The following is a 15,520-nucleotide window of genomic DNA, read 5'->3' on the forward strand; positions in this document are numbered from 1 at the left end:
TTGAATTCACCAGCCGCTCCTTGAAAACCCTATATAGGGTCACTATGAGTCGGAGCTGACTCAATGGCATTTAACAACAACAACATGCTGTTGGGAGCATGGTGGCTCCATACAACAAGCACTGGACTGTGAACCACAAAGTTGCTGCTGTGTGGGAGAAAGATGAGGCTTGCTGCTCCTGTGAAGACTCATAAAGACCGAGGAGTCACTGGTGGGTTTGAACCACCCACCTTGTGGTCCTGTGCATTATCCTGCAGCATGACACCAGGACTCCATAGTAAAACACAATGCAGAGACTTCATGCAGCATCTCATATAACCCCAACATTGGTCTTAACACCAAATGGCCACATCCTAGGTGGAAAATTCTCTTATTAAAGACATTTTTGTACATTATTTTTCAATAATTGAATAATAAAATGGAAGAGAATTCCCATTATCTTTACATAATTTTCCCTTAATAGCACAAATTGTTTGTATTTTTCTATGGGTATGTCTTGGACTTCTGGTGTGGCGTTGCCGGTAAATGCGGTAACTGCCACGTTGGTATGGGCCACTAAGGCCGCAGTTCTAACTCACCAGCTGCTCCTTGGAAACCCTATACAGGGTGGCTATGAGTCAGATCCCGACTTGATGGCACTTAGCAACAACTTGGCATGGGTATGTCTTACAGTTGGGGCAATAAAATTTTGATTATTTCATACAGTTTATCTAGATAGGTAGGTGTCTATGGATATCCTCATGGTGTTTCATTAATATGCTATGATATTAAAATGCGTTTCTCTCTTGATTGTGCTTCATCCATGTATTATAATGTTAACTAGCATTCTGGAGCCGGGAAGCTTTGGGAAACAATGGCTCAGACTCTTAGTCCTCATTCTAGTTCTAATCTACTCTGCTCCCTCCTTTGTCAACCTTTCCTTCAACCACAATATTACATTCTTTATCTCTTGGTTCTACTTTATACCTTCGATTTCCCACACCTACTCTTATCCTTTCTCTCACCTGGGCTCCCCTCTGCACCATCTTCAACTTTTAAAATGGAATCTATCTTTTTTTTTTTTTCCCCTACTGTTCACACATATATTTCAAGTTTGGAAATGCATATTTGCAAGCAGCAGTACCAAAGTATTCATGAAGAATGCATAATCTCTGAAAATGATGAAAACTGCTACCAAAACATTTCTAACTACAAAACTGACTACCGTATTTGTTACTTCTGGGTAGCGAGAGAAGTTCATTTTTCAAAACAGATAAAATTCAGTCTTTAGGTGTGAATGGTATGGATGAGTCTTTTTTTTTTTTATAATTTCTTAGTCGTTTGGGATCCTTAAGCATGCAAAGCCTCAGAGAGGAGGGTCTTATGGGTTGTCTTATGGCACATCCAGTTAAGCCAGAGCTGGGAATGCCTCCGGGTCATCTACATCAGGACCAGAAATGCTTGACTTGTCAGTCCTGCTGCCATGCCCACCACGCCCATGTCCACCTCTTCCTCCCCTGCCACTATGTCCTGGGCTGCCAAGGTCTCCAAAATTAATCTCCAGCTGAGACGTTGTATCATTTGCTAGCTTCCAGAAATGATGGTCCATAACCGAATCTTCAGAATGAGCCTCTTCACTCTTTGATTTATGAAGAACAAATCCCTTCTTCCACTGGCCATCTGCACCTTCATTTGGTTTTCGGATATTAAATTCTACTTTTGCCCGGTCTTTATTTTGAATAGCCTTCCATTCATCCAGTGTCATCTCTTTTGGACCCTCTGCCTTTACCTCTTCAACTTCATGCTCCTTATTTTCAGTGTTGGCCACTGGATGTTCTTCACCTTCAGGTGTTTCCTAAGTCACATTTGAATGATCCAAGTCAGTTAACTCATCTTTGACAGTTCCTCGGTTGTGAGATCCGCTACCTCCACGTTTGTCTTCGTGTTTCAGCCCAGATCTATCAGTTCCACTATGCTTATCAAATTCACGTTTGCTACGGGAATCAAATCCATCTCCTCGTCCCATTCCACGTCCACGGCCTCCTCGGCCTCTTTCAAGACCACCACGGCCTCTAATAGTCCAGTCAGTAATTGGTCTATCAACTGAAAACTCTCCACCTTCACCCTTTTCTTCAAGTGGTTTTTCAAATCTCCTTTCCCGAAGTGGTCACCTTTCTGGTTGTCTATCACCCTTCACCTGAAGTTATTGATCAGGTCTTTTTCCAACATGTCTTATTCCTTCTTTCTTAAGCTCCATGGGTCGCTGCGTCTCTTCTTTGTTGTCAGCCACGCTAGCACTGGGGGGCAGAGGGTTCTTACCATCTTTCTGGGACTCTTTACGCAGCTGTTTGGCTGCCCCGTTGGAGTTGGTCTGGGCTGTGGCCTGAGCTGCGCTCTTGGCCCTGCGGGCCCCCAACGCCACCCCCACTGGCTTCTTTTTTCTTGTTCTCTGCTGCCTTTAACACTTCGAAGGGATCCAACTCGTCGTCAAATAACTGGTCGAATCGCTTGGTGATCACGCAGCCGAAGCCTTCTTGTAAGTGCCCAGGCTTGATGGTGGCTCGGCGCGTTCCTCCACGGATTGCAGCGGGCCGCACCAAGCCAAGAGCGCCTGCTTCAGCTCTTCCCGCAAAATGGCTGGGCAGAGAGCTAAAATGGAACCTATCCTTTTAATGGCCAGAATACATCTACCTTTTTATTCAGCCTCTCCTTGGCTGCAGTAATGGTAAACTCACTTCATTGATATCCTATAGTAGGTACTATTTCTTCATCTCATTTGGTTTTCTCATTTACTAGGTATAATAGGCAAAATAATGCTTCCCAAAGATGTCTACAACCTGACATCTGTGTATATGTTAGATTAAATGGCAAAGAGAAATTCAAGTTGTAGATGTAATTAAAGTTGCTAACCCGTTGGTCTTAAAATAGGGCGGTTATCCGAATGGGCCAATGTAATCAAAAGTCCCCTTAAAAAGTGGAAAAGGAAGGCAAAAGAAAGCATGAGCAAAACGCTTTCACGATGAGGAAGTGGACCGTGAATAAAGGGATGGATGGAGGCAGCACCTAGACACTGAAAACTAAAGCCACATTAATGACCAATTAGCACATGAACATTATTAGTCAACAGGAGACTCAAAGCACAATGTTGTACCACACACTGCTGCTGTTGTTATATGCCATTGAGTTGGTTCCAACCCATAACGACACTGTATAGGGTTTCCAAGGAGCAGGTGGTGAGCTTGAACCACCAACCTTGCAGTTCAAACAACTTTGCAGTCTGGTGCATTAACCCACAGCGCTACACCAGGAGTCCATACCACCCACTAGGTGGCTAGACTCAAAAAGTATTGTGACGATGTAGAGAAATTAGAACATATACTAGAAGTAGGATTATAAAATGTTTCAGACACTTGGAAAACATTCTGGCAGTTCCTCAAACAATTAAGCATAAAGTTACTATGTTGCTATGGTTGTTAAGTGCCTTTGAGTCAGTTCTGACTCAGAGAATGAAATGCTGCCCAGTTCTCTACCATCCTCACAATTGTTGCTAGGTTGAGACTATTGTTACAGCCATATTTCAGTCTATCTCCTAGACACAAGTCTTCCTCAATTGTCAGTTACTTTGTGACCCAGTAATTCCATTCTTAGGTATATACCCCAAAGAATTGAAAGTAGGGACTCAAACAGGTACTTGACATCAATGTTCATAGCAACATTATTTATGATAGGTGATAGCAGGCGTTGGAAGCAACTCAGAGATAAATGGATAAACAAAATATGGTAATCTATATAATGGAATGTTGTTTGGCTGTATAAAGGAAGAAAATACTGGTTCTTGCCACAACATGAATCAACCTTGGAAACACTATGCTAAGTGAAAAAAGCAAGTCACAAAAGAGAAACTATTATTGTTTCACTATTATGAAATGTCCAAACGAGGGACATCTAACGAGCTACACATACTTTTTCTCTCGTACTTTGGATACGTTATTAGGAGGGACCAGTCCCTAGAAGAACATCATGCTTGGTAATGTAGCAGGCCACGGTAAACGATGAAGACCTTTAATGGCGTGGATTGACAGAGTGGCTGAAACAATGGGCTCAGTCATAGCAGTAGGTATGAGGATGGCACAGGGCTAGGCAGTATTTCATTCTATTGTACACAGGGTAGCTATGAGTTGGGATTGACTCATGACACACCTAACAACAAGCCTGAGTAAAGCAAGTGGTTTGCAACTGGTTACTCACTTAAAGCTTTGTTAGTGGTTTGAATCCACCCAGCAGTGCCTGGTGATCTGTTTCCATAAAGATTGCAGCCAAGAAAACCCTATGGAGCAGTCCTATGCTGTAACACTGCTTCTTGGGTCTTCAAGAAGTCTTCATAAATCGGAACTAACTTGATGAAAAGAGTTGATAGCAACAATCAGTGGTTGCTGAGGACTGCGGGGGACAGGGTGGTAGAAGGGAGATAGCTAAAATACATGGTGTTTCTTTTCAAGGTGAACATGGTCTAAAATGGACGGTGGTGATGATTGTACTTATCTGTGGAGGTACTCAAAACCACTGAATAATACCCTTTAAATGAGTAAATTGTATGGCATGCCAATAAAACCAGGGTTTTTTGTTGTTTTCAGTTTTTTCTTAATGCAAGGAAGAGATTCCCTTCAAAGCTTCCAGACAGAGTGCAGCCCTACTGATACCTTTAGTCTAACCTGTTGCTGTACTTATTATTAGGTGCCATCAAGTTGCTCTGACTCATCATGAACCCTATGTACAACAGAACCAAATGCTGCCGGAAGCTGCGCCACCCTCACAATTGTTATGTTAGAGCCCATTGCTGCTGCCACTGTGCCAATCCATTTCATTAGGGTCTTCCTCTTTTTCATTGACCCTCTGCTTTACCAATCATGATTTCCTTCTCCAGGGACTGGTCCTTTCTGATACCATGGCTTCTAATGCATCTTCTAACGGTACTTCTTCCAACACAGATTTGCTGTATTTCAGCTGAGTGAGACCTATTTCAAGCTTCTATCCTCCAGAATTGTAGGATAATAAATTTATACTCTTTTTATTACTGAATTTGCAGCAACAGAAAACTAATATAGTAGGATTTCTCAGTTATCCCTTCAGATATTTTAATACTGTCCTCTTATAGTATTTTAAATTCCAAAAAGAATACCAGGTCTTATATACCTTTACAGATCAGCACTGTAATGGTGCCTTGAGTTTTAAATTCTAAAAATTAAGGAAAGAGAAGGAAGATGTAGCCTCCTAGGAGACTATATCAGTACTGATGTTTAGATATCATGTCTACACACATACACACACACAAGTTGTATCTGGCAAGACAGCCATTCTCCGCTTTCATCGTTCTGATAGTGATGATAAGTGTTTCTGCTAGTTTACACTAGACTTCATCTCTCATACTTTAGATTTAACTATACCAAAGGTCAAGAGTGAAAAGCAAGTCCTTACCTCTTTTCCTGGAGCCACAAAGTCCTAGTTCCCATGCCCAGATACAGCCACCATTGTTAGTGTCTACAGTGTCCTTAACAAAGTCTCTTTACACTCAGGTGGACACACGCTGCCCATTCCAAAGAGGAACACTTAATTGTGCTCATGAGGAATCTGTACCTGGACCAAGATGCAGTTGTTCAAACAGAACATGGGAACACTGAATGGTTTAAAATTAAGAAAGGTGTGTAACAAGGTTTTATTCTTTTATCATGCTTATTCAACCTGTATGCTGAGCAAATAATCCAAGAAGCTGGGTGTTCCAGAATGCTCATACTTCCTAATGCTGTCCATAGCTTGTCATGATCCACACAATCGAAAGCCTTTGCGTAGTCAATAAAGCACAGGTAAATACCTTTCTGATATTCTCTGCTTTCAGCCAAGATCCATCAGACATCAGCAATGATATCCCTCATTCCACGGCCTCTTCTGAATCCAGGTTGAACCTCTGGAAGTTCTCTGTCATTGTATGATTGTAGCCATTTCTGTATTACCTTTAGTAAAACGTTACTCATATGGGATATCAAAGAGACTGTCCAATGATTTCCACATTCTGTTGGGTCACCTCTCTTTGGAATGGGCACAAATATGGATCTCTTCCAATCAGTCAGCCAGATAGTTGTCTTCCAAATTTCTTAACAGAGATGAGTGAGAGACTCCTGTGCTGCCTCACTGTCTTGAAAGATTTCAATTTGTATTCCATCTATTCCTGGTGACTTATACTTTGCCAATTCCTTCAATGCACCTTGGACTTCCTCGTTCAGTATCATTGGCTCTGGATCATATACTACCTCTTGAAATGGTTGAACATTAACCATATCCTTTTGATACAGTGATTCTGTGTATTCCTTCTATCTTCTTTGATGCATTATGTGCATCATTCAATAATCTGCTCAGAGAATCTTTCAGTAATGAATGCCGAGGCCTGAATTCTTTCTTTCAGTTCGCCCAGCTTGAGAAATGCTGATCATATTCTTCCCTTTTGGTTTTCTGATTCCAGATCTGCTGCCATTGTAGAGGGTCCGTGTAGTACATCTGCCATCTTGCTGGAAGTAGGCAAAGTAAATTATACTACATTCACATTATAAGTAGGATGGATTCACAGAAATGTTTAAAATTAGAATAGGACAAAGTAGAAAAAAATAATTTGTGTACTATGACCCATTTTGTGATTTAACATTTAATAGTAAGTTTTAATCATGAAAGTAACACAGTCATCTAATAAAGTTCAAAGAAGAGTATAAAAATTACTCAAAATTATATCTACCAAATACTTTTACTGTTTTAATATATTTTGTATAGGTGATGGAGTCTGTGGATGGCACAGATGGTTAAGTATGTGGATACTGACCTAAAGGTTGGTGGTCTAAACCCACTCACTGACACAGACTATGAATAGCATTGCAAAGATTGGGAATTGTAGAATACTTAATTGTGCTCATACAGAACCTGTATAGACCAAGAGGCAGTCATTCAAATAGAGCAAGGGGAGACAGGGTGGTTTAAAATCAAGTAAGGGGTGCACCAGAGTTGGACTCTTTCACCATATTTATTCAGTCTATACGCTGAGCAAATAATCCGAGAAGCTGGATTAAATGAATAAAAGCAAGACATCAGGATTGGAGGACCCTCTACAATGAGAGACAAAATAAAACAGACACATGAAAATTCTGGCACTCTGAACTTCAGAAGAAAAGTTAGAGAGGTGGATAGGGTGCTTTCTGGGAAGAGAGGCCAAGCAGGGATGGCAAGAGAGGGGACTGACTGGTGAAGGGCTGCCCCAATGCTCCTCAGCCATCTTGTGAGTGACCATCTTGTAAGTAGATTTGGCAGCAGATGGAGACTGGCAGAGCAAATTCACATGGGTGACTGAAAAGGTATGATTTCTTCCTTTTACCAACACACTCCTGTTGAACAGAAGTGTGGCCAGCTCCCACTCTTATCCACTCCCAATTCAAGCCCTGCTTTTTGAGAGTTTGGAACTACATGGTTGAGAGCCATGCCAGCTTGTGGTGGGGGCCAGCTGTATCCTTTTGGTGCCTGGATTCAGGTGGGCTCAGTTATAGACCTACAAAATCTGCAGAGCAAACAGATCAGCTTTTACCTAGACAGAGTTTCCCCAGCTTCCTGCTGGTCCCAGCAGACACTGAAACCAGCTCCATCAAGGGTCCCACAAATGGCTTCTGGACTGAGTGCCCTCAACATAGATAATACCAAAGCCAATAGGAACTCCATCTAGGGCCAGGAACTCTGCTGTCACTTCCCTTCCACAACCACGTCATGAGCTCCTTGAATTGCAGGAGGCCCCAGAGATTTTCCCCCTACGGGTCCAACAACTGCACTGTTTGTTTTTACACATAGGACAATCCCTCAACGCCCCAGAGACATGAGACAATTTTAGTTCACATGAAGAAACAAGAGAGAATGGCTCAAACAAATGACCAAAATGCAGAGCCAGAAAATGATTCTGAGGAGGAAAATGTAGTGGAACTAACTGAAAAAGAATTCAAAAGAATGATGAATAGGTACCTTCAAAGGATTGATAGAAACAATGAGGGCAGCAAGAAGAACAAAATAAAAACTTTAGAAAAATTCAAGAAAATGCTACAAGAACAAACAGAAAAAATAAATGCAAATTTTGAAATAATACAAAACTTGTGATTAGAATTCCTGAAGATTAATACTAAGATCTCAGAAATGGATAATATATTTAAAGGAGTAAATGCAAAGCAATGTAAGCCTGAATTAGTGAGCTTTAAGATAAATCTCTCCAATACAAGTATTCTAGAAGAACAATCAGGAAAAAGAATGGAAAAATCTGAAGAAAGTCTAAGAATTATGTGGGGCAGCATGAAGAGGAACAACTTAGGGGTTATCAGAATTCCAGAACAGGAAGAGACACGCACAGAGAAAATTGTCTAAGAGTTGTTGGAATAAAGCTTCCTTAATATTATGAAAGATGAGAATATAAGCATACAAGAATCTGAACAAACCAAAAGAAAATCACCAAGACAGCTCATAATCAAACTATGCAAAATCAAAGACAAGGAAAGAATCCTGAGAGCTACTCAGGAAAAAGAAAGGTTACCTACAAAGGAGGTAACTCTGATTTCTCAGCAGAAACCATGCAGACAAGAAGGAGATAGAATGACATATACAAAACTCTGAAAGAAAAAACTTGCTGACCAAGAATCATATACACAATAAAGCTGTCCCTCAAATACGATGAAAAAATGAGGACATTTCCTGATAAACAGAAATTAAAGGAATTTGTAATGACCAGGTCAACATTACAAACAAAGCTGAAGGGTATTCTTTTGACTGAGAATCAACAACAGTAGACAACAACTTGAGCTTACCATACATGACAACAACACCCAGAGCTCAATTCAGATACGGAAGTATTTAAACTAAAACAAACCGACAAGACTGAAAATAGGAAACCAGTGATATCGATGTTTAAGGAAGAAAACTACAGAGCAAAAAGAGGGAATAGTGTAGATACAAAACTTACAAATGGCAAGGAAGTCAAGTAGATTTCAAGACAAAACAGACTGTTTTAAGCAAAAACTTAACAAATTACATGGTAACCTCAAAGAAAAATTATACATCTGCACATCAAAATAAAAAAGTAGAAAATCAGAAGTATTTAGTAAACATTAACACAACAAAAATGAAAATTGAAAGAAAACCCACAAATGAAATGAATTCAGCAACGGAAATTATGTGGAATAAAGAATCCAGCAGTACCACACACACACACACACACATAAGCACACAGAAAACTGACAATAATCCGTTCATACTTATTGATAATTACACTGAATATAAATGGATTAAATGTACAAGACAAGAGACATAGAGAACAGAATGAATAAGAAAACAGGGTCCTTCAATACACTGTCTACAAGAGATGTACTAAAAAGATGGAGACAGCCTAAATGCCCTCAACAGAAGAATGGTTAAACAAACTTTGGTACATACACACAGTGGAATACTAAAAAACACTGAAGAATAATGATGAATCTGTGAAACACCTCACAACATGGTTGAACATGCAGGACATATGCTAAGTGAAATTAGTCAATCATAGAAGAACAAACATTTTTTGATATCAATGTTGTAAAAAGTTAAAGAGAAAGTTTTCTTGATAAAATAAACAATCTATGATAATTACAGGGGCAGTGAAGGAAGGGAAAGTTATTCATGGGCTAAATAAAGGGTAGACACATATTAACATGGGTGAGAGGGCAGACAATATACAAGAGGAAGGTGAGCAGAGGAAAGATGAAGGTAGCAGGAAACACAGGGAGGAATGTAATAGTTAAACTCAATACAGGTAAATGCTGTTAACTGTTGGTACATGGAGGGGATTGCAACTTTGTACTGAAGAAAAGCATACAATATGTTGAATGTAAAACTGATGATATGTTTGTAAACCTTCACTCAATTTACAATAAAAAATTTTTAAAATCTTTACTTTGCCTGTATTGATCAACTTTTATTCATTTCAGTTGTGAGAAGTAATGCTACGGTAAATATATATCCTGTAACTATATCTGAGAAAAAGAGCAAGACCCCCAACGAGATGGATAGGCCAGGTGGCATCATTGATGGTGTCAAGTGTGGCAGCGGTGGTGGGGTTGGCCCAGGATCAGACACTGTTTCGTTCTGCTGTGCATGGGGTCGCTATGAATCGGTTCTGACTTGATGGCACCTGACAACAACAACAACAACAACTATATCTGTACTTTTACAATTTCCTTAAGATACTTTCTAAAGTGAAAATTCTGTGTCAAAAGATTTTAGAGTAGGTGTTCATGATATTTAAACATATGCCAAATTCTGTCCAGACAATTTGTGCCATTTTTTCTTCACTCGCAATGTGCAAAGGAACCTTAGTGGTGTGATGGTCAGGGGCTCAACTGCTAACCAACTGATCAGCAGTTCAAACTCCAACCAGCAATCTGCTCCCGTAAAGATTCACTCTAGAAAGCCTTATGGGGTACCTCCACTTTGTAATACAGGACCACTATGAATCGAAATAGACACAACAGCACACACTAATAGCAATAAACATATGTGAGAAATGACAATACTGGATACTTTAGATGTTTCTTTCTTGTTTATTTTTCAATCTTCATTTGTTAATTGCCTGCTTTGACTTTTTTTGATCCATTTTTTAAATCTATGCATTTATTTTTCTTTATTGATTATTAAAAATGTCACATATATTAAATATCTTGAACCCTTTATATTATATTTGATTAACATCATTCCAGCTTTTCATTTGCCTTTGTATTTTGCCCCTGGTGGGATCTTTTGGTTTATATGTCTGAGCTCAAATCAGATAGATGAGCTATCTGTACTTCTTGGTTCATAGCACATTAGTATCATTGTTTTGTGTAAGACCTTTTTCAGACGCTGTCTAATTTTTTTTAAATTCTCATTATTCTTCTTTTTCAGTTCCTTTATCTTACACCTACCCTTGGCCATAGGCTCTAGTCTAATGCGGAATGTCATTAACATGTGTCTTTGAATACATACATCTTAAAATCTGTTGCAATCAATTCCATGAGTTACAGAGTCAAACTGCTTCATAGGAATTTTTTGACTGTGATCTTTAGGGAAGCATTTCACTAGGCCTTTTTTCCTTGGAGTGGCTAGGTAGGTTTGAACTGCCAATCTTTCTTTTAAAACCTGACCTGTTGGGCACAAACTATTTGTGCCATACAAACTCTCTCTATGTCACACACACACACATACAAGAGCCTTCAAAAAGCCAATGGGAAAATGGAATAGAAAGATCATGGAATTTTCCCACAAACTTTTTGAATCCCCATTATATTTTAATGTTAGTGTTGTTCCATGTGCACTGCTGTTTTACATTTTTATGAATTATATTGTGCTGTAGATCTTGTGTGGAGTCCTGGTATGGTGCTGTAGTATAAGTGCTGGACCAAAAGGTCTGTTTTAATCACAAGGTCTGTGGTTAAAACTCACCAATCTCTCCTCAGAAACTGTATACAAGTTTGCTAAGAGTCAGAACCAACTCTATGGCACTTAACAACAACAATAGCTCTTGTGTGGCATTGTGGTGTGGTGCTGTAGGATGAGCACTGGACTGCTAATCACAAGGTTGGTAGTTCAAACCCACCAGCTGCTCATCGGAAACCCTATACAGGGCCACTGCAACAGCATACATCAGAATTGACTCGATGGTACTTAACAACAACAACATAAATCTGTGTGCTCTTTTTCTTTTCACCCAACTCTATCAGTATAAGATGAGTTCCTGCTTCAGTATATATAATATTTTGTAGTGTAAAACTATAGCATTTAATTTATCCATTCTACTGATGAATAACATAGTCTGTCACCAACTTCTTCTGTGACAGAGAAAGCTACGGTGATGATCCCTGTATATGTGTCCATTTGAGTGAGTTTCTTTGGGACAGAGTTCTTTGCCATTTCTTTTTTTAACTTTTTATTGTGAAGTGAGTGAAGATTTTCAGAGAAGATCGTCAGCTTTACATTCAACACTTTAATACACTTTGTTTCGTCTCAATGTTTCCCCTCCATGCAACACCAGTTCTCCCACTTCCTCCCTGTGGTTCCTAGTTCTAGTCCACCACCTTCCAATCCCTTCTCAACTTTGTCCTTAGATAAAGGTTGCCCTTTTGATTTTGAATGATTGACCATTCCATGGTAAGCATACCTTACTAGTATTGCTGTCCCTTCTATATAACTATCTACTGCTTGATTCTTAGCCATTTTTGTTATATGACCCCTTTGACATTCTGATGAACCCAGTGGACTCCTCAAAATAATATTTTTAATTGAATAAGATCAAATATATGAGAATACCAAAGAAACCACTTGTAGTCATACACAATAGAATTGGTTAATGAATTAAATGATAAGATACTAACTATCCTAATTTCAAAGTACTGATAAGTATAAATACTAATGTAAAATGAAAATAAAATGCTCTATCCATGATAATGTCAAATCTTACTTTGGCTTATTGTTTACATACATAATTAAAGAAAATGATAAACCTCATTTGTGCATACAGTTCTGCTCTTGGATGGATTTTCCTTTACCCCCAATTTATGAACTATCTTGAGTAGAGTTATATACACCAGCAGTCTATTTTGAGGCAGCCCATCTGACAACCAGGTCTGAGTTTTGTCTTCCTTCATCAGTTGGTTACAGATGTGAAGTGAGTAGGTTCAATAGCAGTAGGTGTCATGGGGGTTGGGTTACCTGTGTATGTAATTTCCTTGTGTACTCTGGAAATGCTGAGCCTTATCCTGTACGTACCATTGAGTGACAGATTACTGCTATACTCATCTGAACCTATGATTTGATGGATTTTAATAGTATCCAATTTATAATGGGTAGCTCTGGTCACACAGTTGCTAGTATGTCCCATATCAGGAGGTCTGTTTCTAATAGGACCTAGTGACACATCAAGAACTACCTTTCAAATGACAAATAGTTCACCACAGAAGGCATCACTTAGCCCCAGATTCTTAATGGTTTATAATGTGATTCTCCTATTTGAGTTTGCCACCAATTTCACCCAGCATCATGAAAATATGGGATACCTCTGGCACCAATGTTACTCAGCTAACATATGAGCCTAAAGCTATTGTTAAGTCTTTTGTCCTCATGCCCCACTCAAAGCTGGGAGCCTTCTTAGTCAAGTAATAGTCACAAGTGCAGTATATGCTGTCTTCCAAAGCTAAAGGGACTCACTAAGCCCTATGCCTTTTTCTCAATGGTAAAAGTGAAAAGGGGTCCTATGCCTCAGATAAACTGTTCAGATTATTATAGACTACTGGATTTCTAAAAGCTTCACTGTAATAACAGATGCTTGGATTTTTATAGTGTTTATTTCCCACCCTATAGCACACATGGATTTTACTAGGGCATTCAGAGGACTTGTCACATTCTATTCACCAACTTGATTTTATGTAGCATGTCATGAAAATCAAGATATCAAGAATTTTGAAGACTATATTATGACAGAGAGTAAAAGAGTTTACATTGCCCTGGAACAAAATTGTAAATTATACTACTGTCTTTCTCAAGTAAAGGTAAAACATTTTTATCCTTGTTATTGTTGGATATTGAAAAGAACAAATTTTCAAGATTTAGAGTCATATAGCTATGGGTCAGAACCAACTCAATGACAGTTAGCAATAACACCAACAGAGTCATTTAACATATGCCAAAGCTTGTGTTGAATATTTCTCTGGAAGATATCATATCTATTCAACATGATAAAAGGCATTTATGAAAAACTCACAGCTTACATCATACTCAGTAATGAAAGACTAAACGCTATCTCTCTTAGATCAGGGATGAAACAAGGATGCCTACTTTCATCACTGCTATTCAACTTTGTACTGGAGGTTCAAGCCAGAGCAAATAGGTAAAAATAAGGTATAAAAATCAGCCAAATCAGAAAGGAAGACATAAAAATATTTCTGTTAACAAATGGCATAAATCTATATGTAGAAAATGCCAAAGAATCTGTAAGTAAGTTATTAGAATTAACAACTAAGTCAGTAAAGTTGAAAGCTATAAAATCAACACACAAAGTTGATTATGTTTCTATACATGAACAGTAAACAATCTGAAAAAAAGTTAAGAACGCTATTTCATTTACTGTAGCATCCGAAAGAATAAAATATCTAGGAAAAAATTTAACCAGGGAGGTGAAAAACTTGTACACTGAAAACTACATGACACTGCAGAAAACAATTAAAGAAGAGCTAACTAAATGGAACTTATTTTATGTTAATGAATTAGAAAACTTAATATTGTTAAGATGTCAGTACAACTCAAATAATATATAAATTCAGTGTAATTACTTTAAAATTGCCAACATCTTTTTTTTTTCTTTTTTTGACAGAAATTGAAAATACACTCCTCAAACTCATATGGAAATGCAAGGGACCCTAAATAGTCAAAACATTCTTAGGAGAGATGGGGGATAGAAAAAGTAGGATAACTCACACGTCTTGATTTTGAAATGTACTATAAAACTACAGTAATTACAGTGTTACTGGTGTAAGCATAGACATAAAGATCAATGAGAGTTTTGGAACAAACTCATATATTTATGATCAACTGATTTTCAACAAGGGTGAGAAGTTCATTTATTGGGGAAAAAAATAATCTCTTCAACAAAATGTGCTGGGACAACTGGATTTCCACATGCAAAAGAATGAAGTCAGATCCATACGTACATCATATATGAAAATGAACTCAAAATTGATCAATTAATGGTTACACAACTTGACTAATGGAACTTATATCAATAAGTTGTACACCAGAAAAAACACAGAATGTCAAATAATGTACTATATATAATTTTACAATAATGATGACCAAGAAAAACAATTTTTTAAGATGCAGTTACTGTTACTATATTGTTGTTGTTAGGTGCCATCCAGTTGGTACTGACTCATAGCAATCCTATGCACAACAGAAAGAAACATTGCCCGGTCCTGGGCCAACCTCACAATTGTTGCCACACTTGAGCACATTGATGATGCCACTTTGCCAATCCATCTCACTGGAGGTTTTCCTCTTTTTCTCTGACCCTCCACCTTACCAAACATGATATCCTTCTCCAGCGACTGGTCCCTCAGGACAATATGTCAGAAGTATGAAAGATGAAGTTTGGCCATCCTGGCCTCCAAGGAGCACTCTGACTGCACTTCTTCCAACACAGATCTGTTGGTTTTTTTGGCAGCCCATGGCACTTTCAATATTCTCCTCCAACACCATAACTCAAATGCATCAATTTTTCTATGGTCTTCCTTATTCAGTGTCCAGCTTTTGCATGCATATGAGGTTATTGAAAATACCATGGCTTGAGTCAGGCACACCTTAGTCCTCAAGCTGACATGTTTGCTCTTTAACATTTTAAAAAGGTCTTGTGCTTCAGATTTGTCTAATGCAATATGTCATTTGATTTCTTGACTGCTACTTTCCTGATTGTTGATGG

At 38.6% G+C, this 15,520-nt stretch overlaps 1 pseudogene; it reads right to left on the bottom strand.

The window, feature by feature from the left end:
- Positions 1-1,387: 1,387 nt before the first annotated feature.
- LOC102827330 lies at positions 1,388-5,489 on the bottom strand (annotated as a pseudogene).
- Between the last annotated feature and the right edge of the window lie 10,031 nt (positions 5,490-15,520).

Source organism: Chrysochloris asiatica, unplaced genomic scaffold (genome assembly GCF_000296735.1).
Source record: "Chrysochloris asiatica unplaced genomic scaffold, ChrAsi1.0 scaffold00013, whole genome shotgun sequence".
NCBI classification, from domain to species: Eukaryota; Metazoa; Chordata; class Mammalia; order Afrosoricida; family Chrysochloridae; genus Chrysochloris; species Chrysochloris asiatica.